The sequence below is a fragment of the Echinops telfairi genome, unplaced genomic scaffold (genome assembly GCF_000313985.2).
Source record: "Echinops telfairi isolate 266 unplaced genomic scaffold, ASM31398v2 ScPeMD7_4225;HRSCAF=4972, whole genome shotgun sequence".
Taxonomy (NCBI): Eukaryota; Metazoa; Chordata; class Mammalia; order Afrosoricida; family Tenrecidae; genus Echinops; species Echinops telfairi.
The window spans coordinates 24,142,457-24,148,754 of record NW_022108124.1 but is presented as its reverse complement, the minus strand read 5'-3'; the positions used below and the strand labels follow the sequence as shown (position 1 = coordinate 24,148,754).

Here is a 6,298-nt window from a genome sequence, read left to right as displayed (position 1 = left end):
CCTTTGTTTATTCCCATTTGAAATGGCAAAAATGAATGTGATTAATGTATATTTTGAGCTGCGGGGGGTGGAATCACTGCTTGCATTTCTCAGAGATGCTACTAAGTGAAACTGGCTGACAGAAGTCAAATGGCTGACAGAAAGCCTGAATCTGGCTTGATGCTCTCAAAAGGCCTAATCCCATATTTTGTGTAAATAGATTAGTTTTGATAAGGATTTAGATAAGCTAAGTAAGGATTGAACTTGACTTTTTAAAAATTGAATTTAGGATCTGATTATACTTTGTTTATACTGATTTATTCTGCTTATTACTGTTGATATAAATGATTATTGGTGAGTCTTGAAAGTAGAGAGCTTGTAAGCCCACTTGCCTTAAGTCATTAAAATTTGAATCTTTAAATGGGTTTAGAACATGCATGCAAAGAAGGCTTTGAAAATTTATGCTCCATACTTACCCAGCAGGGGAGATGCCATGATCATGAAGGTGGTTTTCCTAGGGCGAGGCTTATCCATTGCTCTCCAGATGTGCGGATCCCTGCGATTTCCACAAATATGGGAAACTCGACTGCATAATTTGTGCTAGTGGGAGACTGCGTTCGTGCTCTCCCCTGAAAAAAGAAAAAAGAAAATATATGCTCCACCCAGTGTTTTGCAGTACTCAGGATATTTGCATTCCAAGAGACCTGTGTAGGGGATTGTTGACAGATTGAAGGAAAAAAAGGAACTCTGAATTTTTGAAGTTTGAACTAGTCCTTTTCATCAGAAGCTAGAAGAAAATCTGGAACCATGAAGAAAACTCCTCTCTAGGATTAACATTAAAGGTAGCCTGAAATGCTTGCTAGGTGACCACCCGGATCTACCTGTTGAGTGGAAGTGGGAGAAATGCAGCGATAAAGAGACAGGTTGAATGTGGCCACTAACACCTGTGCACTTGGTTTATAGGAACTAGAGGCGAAGACGAGATTGGTTTGACTGGTCTGAAGTTCATGACCTCACAAAGGGGGCTAGGCTTGTTGAGAATTTGTGATGAGGCCATGATCTAAAGGCAAGGCGAACAATGGGTACCCTGGTGAGGCTAAGTGAGGCAGCCCACACTGAGTTAGTTACCTCTTATCTTTCTGATTCATTGTTCACTTTTCACATGAATATAAGGCAATTGGGTCTGTTTGCTTTTTAAGACTTTAAAGAGATCTTGTAGGCATATTTGCCTAATGTGCTAGATAGTTTTATTACTCAACTATTGCTTCCATGAATATTGATCATGGATTCGAGTAAAATAAAACCCTTGACAACTTCAAAATGTTCTCCATATGTTTACTTGCCCTTACAGTTTAGGAGAGAGAACTAAGAGAGGGCAGGCTCATGAAAGGTGTATCCTCATTCCAAGAAGATATTTTTCTTGTAGCACTCAGGTTCGGGTTGAAGATTTGAGACAGACTTTGATCATTTTGAAAAAGGTCCAACAATCGGATGAAAGATACGAAAAATAAAATCAGATGTGCGAGTGTATCCTCAGATATAATGGGTCACAGTGTTTTCCAGTTGATTTGAAAATACAAAGACATTAGCTGCTTCCAAAAGGTGATTATATAATAAAGCTACCCAGAGAGAAACTGAATGTTACGTAATGGAAAAGTGAGTCTATTACTGTGAGCACGTAGTTTAGGGACGAGATTGCCCACTGAACAATGTAAATAAAAGAAGGCAATGTAAATTCTAGAGTTTTCCTAATCAGAAAGTAGCACATTAGCTATTCAGAGGGATTTTAGAAGAAATTTCTCGGATGTGAGTAAATTTCTCACCCGTGAATCAACTCTGGAAGAAGCCTGGGAGGGTGAGGGGGAAATAAAAGAGAGGCATATTACAATACTTGTATTTGGGTTTCATCACTGTGATGCATTAGCTGTGTTATCCTCAGGAAATCTGTGTTAGTTTCTTCATCCGTATTTTTTACTTCATTTTATAGAGACACCCACTTGATTTTACCACATTAAAGATACACAGATGAGCTCTATGAGTGTTTTCTTTCTTAACTGCAATCCTTATAAGTGCTAGTATTCATCAATATCAGCAGTGTAACATCTTATTTATGTTTGTTATATTTAACTATCATTTTACAAATTTGAATAATAGGAAAATAAGAATCAATAAAGAAAATATTAGTAGAAACCATGCATTTTGATGACTAGATATTATCTGAACAGATCAGCCTGATTTATATGCACAGCTATCTTCTGCAGAAGAAAGACTAACTACTGTTTCAAGACACCCTTGAAAATAATTATTCCCATGTCCTTTTTCTGCCCTTTTTTCTCCTTGGTGGTCTTTTTCTTTAATAGCACCAGGAATAGTAGGGGGTAAGAAGGGATAGACAGGGCCATTTTGTGTACAGTTATAGATATGGTCTTTTGTAGTTTGATTTTTGAAACTCTAGCCTTTGGTTCTTTGAATATATTTACACAGATGTTGGGAAGATGGCTGTAACCATCTACCACTGGCCTTGTGGTCACCTTTGCTTTAAGCAATCTCTGGGAGGTACATTAAAATTATTATATTAGACATCCATTTCTAAAATACCATGTTTTCATTCCATGTTGTCCTTCTGGAATGTAACCTAAGCCTTTTTCTTTAGACACAAGCATGTTTACTTAGTATTATATGATTAGTTCATTTGGAGACCTGGAGTTTTCTCGTGCTAATATATATGTGTAGAACTGTATATATTTTATGTGTGTGTGCATACATATCATGCTACCTGAAAGGAGATTACAGTGATTATGGAATTGAATATTGGCATGTATAGCTAACAATTAACAGTAAAGAGAAAGAAAAGTTACCTGATTTTTAAATTGCAAACATTGAGGTGAATTAAAATATTTTCAGAAGGTAGTATTAAATACTCACTGATGTATAAACAATAAATGAAAATGTAATTCCACATCAATTTTATTAAAATTTAACAGACTCTTTGTCTTACCTTTTGATAATTTGGTTGATTGGGTGCTATAAGAGACATTGTATGGATGCAAAGCAACGATATTTGTCTGGTCTTTAAAATTTTGCTCTATTTCAGGGGGTTGTTTTTTCAAGTATAGAACTCGACAGGTTCTTTCAAACTCCTCCTTTTGGGTACATTTTCTGTGCCTTCATCATTTGCAGCTGTCCTGGGACTGCTGTTATGGCACGTGCTCATATCACTGGGAGCTTTTCCCAGGCCAGGTGTCATGGCTGCTGAGCTGAGGGATGGACACGAAGCCAGTCTGCAGGGCCGTGTGTGCATTGTGCTCTCTACCCTCCAACTCGAGGCGTTACAAACATGACAGCACTGAGGAACCTGCAAGAGGGACTCGGTGGTTTTTCTGCTTAAGCACTCTGATTTTGCTTCCCATTTGGTCCTGCGGGCCTCCTGTTGCTCGGCCTAATAACTGTAGCTCAGAGGCCTCCATCTTTTCTCACCTTTTTACCCGGGAGGAAGCTTTGTCTTTGATTGTCCATCAGCACTAATCCAGTCGCAGCATGAAGCTTGTTAGCGTAATTGCAGAGAAGGAACCCCAAAAGCACATTAGGAGTTGGTCCTTTTTATAAAAATGAATTGTGAAATTTGGATGCAAAAGACATTGTATATATTTCACTAACATTTTCAATGGTTATATTTTCATTATTTGTATATATTAGAAATCCCTCCTGGACCATCAATAAACTTGTGCAATAATTTCTGTTGTGCTCCTCCTACAAATAATATTTTAGTTAATATTTTTTAAAGTTTTATTTTCAGAAGAATATGAATTATGATCAATTCCATTTACTTTGGGTTTCTCTTTGTCTTATAATTGAGTTTTTCATGACTTTAAATTTTATGATAGAATAATTTAGATTTAAGAACACTTTCCAAAAGAGTTCTGCAATCACTAATGCCTCTTTTGTTTAATATTCCAAGAAAAAGCAAGGAGGAAAATACACATAGTCATAAAGGGAATATGCATAAGAAATTGGTCAGGATAAATAGTAGATATATAGTTGAATCAATTATTTATATTGATGGAAATGACATAATTCAGCTCATAAATATGAAAAGTTTTCCTCTTGTTATGGTGGCCAGTACGTGGAGAGAAAACCATAATTGGCATCCTGACTTAATAAAACAGTGGCTCTGCTACTCGTCTAAAGGTTGATGAGGCCTGAGAAAAAATGGCCCTGTGGTCTCCTTCAAAGAACCCTCTATCTTGAAAATCGTGAGGTATAATTTGCTCTAAATGCAGAGTCACCATGGCTCAGAATTGACATCAACTAATAATACTATCAAAGAAATTATTATGGATTCAATTGTGTTCTTAAAAATATGTTGTGAGTCCCATAGCTCTATTGGAAATCATACCTGTTGTAATCCTGTACCCTATCGATGTGTTTAGAATGTCATTTATGGTTGATTTTCTATGCTATGGTAACGAGGCAGTAGGTAGTAGGGTGTGTGTAACAGGAGTCTACTCTGGATATGAAAGAGCAGATCAGGCACAAGAAACAAGCAGAGATGGTTCTTAGTGTCATCTTCGATGTTCCCTCCTAGTCAACCTGTAGGATAGGGGAGAACTACTCCTGTGAGCTGTTGAAACTAACTCTGTACAGGAGTCGAAAGGCCCCCTTTTTTTCTCCCACAGAGCTGCTGGTGGTTTCAAACTGCTGACCTTGCAGTTAGCAGCCCAATGCATAACCACTGGGCCATCCAGGCTCCTGCTCTGTTTTAACACTAGGTAATCAAAACAGTAAGAAACAAATATTGATCAAGGGCAAGTTCTAGAGTCTCCTCTGGCAACCACTTTGATCTTTCTTCCTTTCTTGTCTTTTCAATAACCTTTTGTTTCTTCAAGCATGCTGTTCTTGTTGTCCTTTGACAGCACATCAGGTCTTCCGTCATTAGTGCTCCATGAGTCAAACCTGTTCTTGAGATGTTCTAGAAATTCAGGTGGGATAGAGTCAACCTTGTATTTTGCCTCTAGTGGACTTGTTTTCCTTTTCTTCAGCTTCAACCTGAACTTACATTTAAGGGAGAAGCAATTGATGGTCTTCCCACAGATGCGGTCTATTTGATTTCTGTGTGTTCCTCCTGTAGAAGTCCACGCGCATAGTTGTCTTTTGTGTTGTTGAAAAAAGGTTGTATTTTATATACTTAATCCCAGGTTGTCTCAGGGAATTTACTCCGGGGTGATTCACTGGATAATAACTATAAACTTAATATTAACAGGACACCAGAGTTCTTCACATAGAGCATTGTACTCCTGGACTCACAGGATATTATTCCAACTGTACTTTTCATCTACTTTTAGATATTTACAGATATCAAATATCACAATGTAATTTTAAGGTTGCAATAGTTTCTTTGGCTAGAAAAGGGGAAAGATTAATTTTTAATTTAATTTTAATTAACCAGGTAAATTTATTTTCAAATGTTTAGCACTTTTCAGAAGGAACTTTCTACTGAGTGACCTAGCGTTGGCCTTGAAGGCAAGAATAAATACGTGTTGGTGGATGCTATGTTCAACTACCTATAGAGAGAAGGGAGTCCTCATATTCTTAGTACAGCAGTTAAATATGACATTTTAAACGTGGCACTATCTTATATTCAGTATAATTTATAGTCTCTTATTTTAAAAACTATTTTGAATCTATCTATATATACATATATATACACAGATTATTTTATAACTTCATTGCAACATTTTAGCCTATTGAAATCTAACAAGTCCACTCTGAGATAAACAAAAACAAGATGTAAAAGGAATGAGAAAGAAAATACAAAGAGTATACCAGATTTTTAAAAAATCATTTTATTGGGAGCTCATACAACTCTTAGCAAAATCCATACATATATTCATTGTGTCAAGCACTTTTGTACATTTGTTTACCTCATCATTCTCAAAACATTTTCTTTCTACTTGAGCCCTTGGTATCAACTCCTCATTTCCCCCCTCCCTCCTGTTACCCCCTCCCCCATGAACCCTTGATAATTTATATTATTTTGTCATATCTTACACGGTCCAACATCTTCCTTCACCCACTTCTCTACTTTCTGTCCCTCAGGGAGGATGTTATATGTAGATCCTTTTAATCGGTTCCTCCTTTCCACCCCACCTTCCCTCCACCCTCCCGATAACACCACTCTCACCACTGGTCTTGAGGGGTTCGTCTGTCCTGGATTCCCTGTGTTTCCAGTTCCTATCTGTACCAGTGTACATCCTCCGGTCCAGCCAGATTGTAAGGTAGAATTGGGATCATGATAGGGGGGTTGGGGGGAGGAAGCATT

General features: G+C 37.4%; 1 non-coding gene across 1 annotated transcript; it reads left to right on the top strand.

Moving 5' to 3' along the window:
• Positions 1–447: 447 nt before the first annotated feature.
• Positions 448–611, top strand: LOC115871266. Its single transcript, XR_004047197.1, has one exon. It is a non-coding gene; the product is annotated as a U1 spliceosomal RNA (small nuclear RNA).
• Positions 612–6,298: the final 5,687 nt, after the last annotated feature.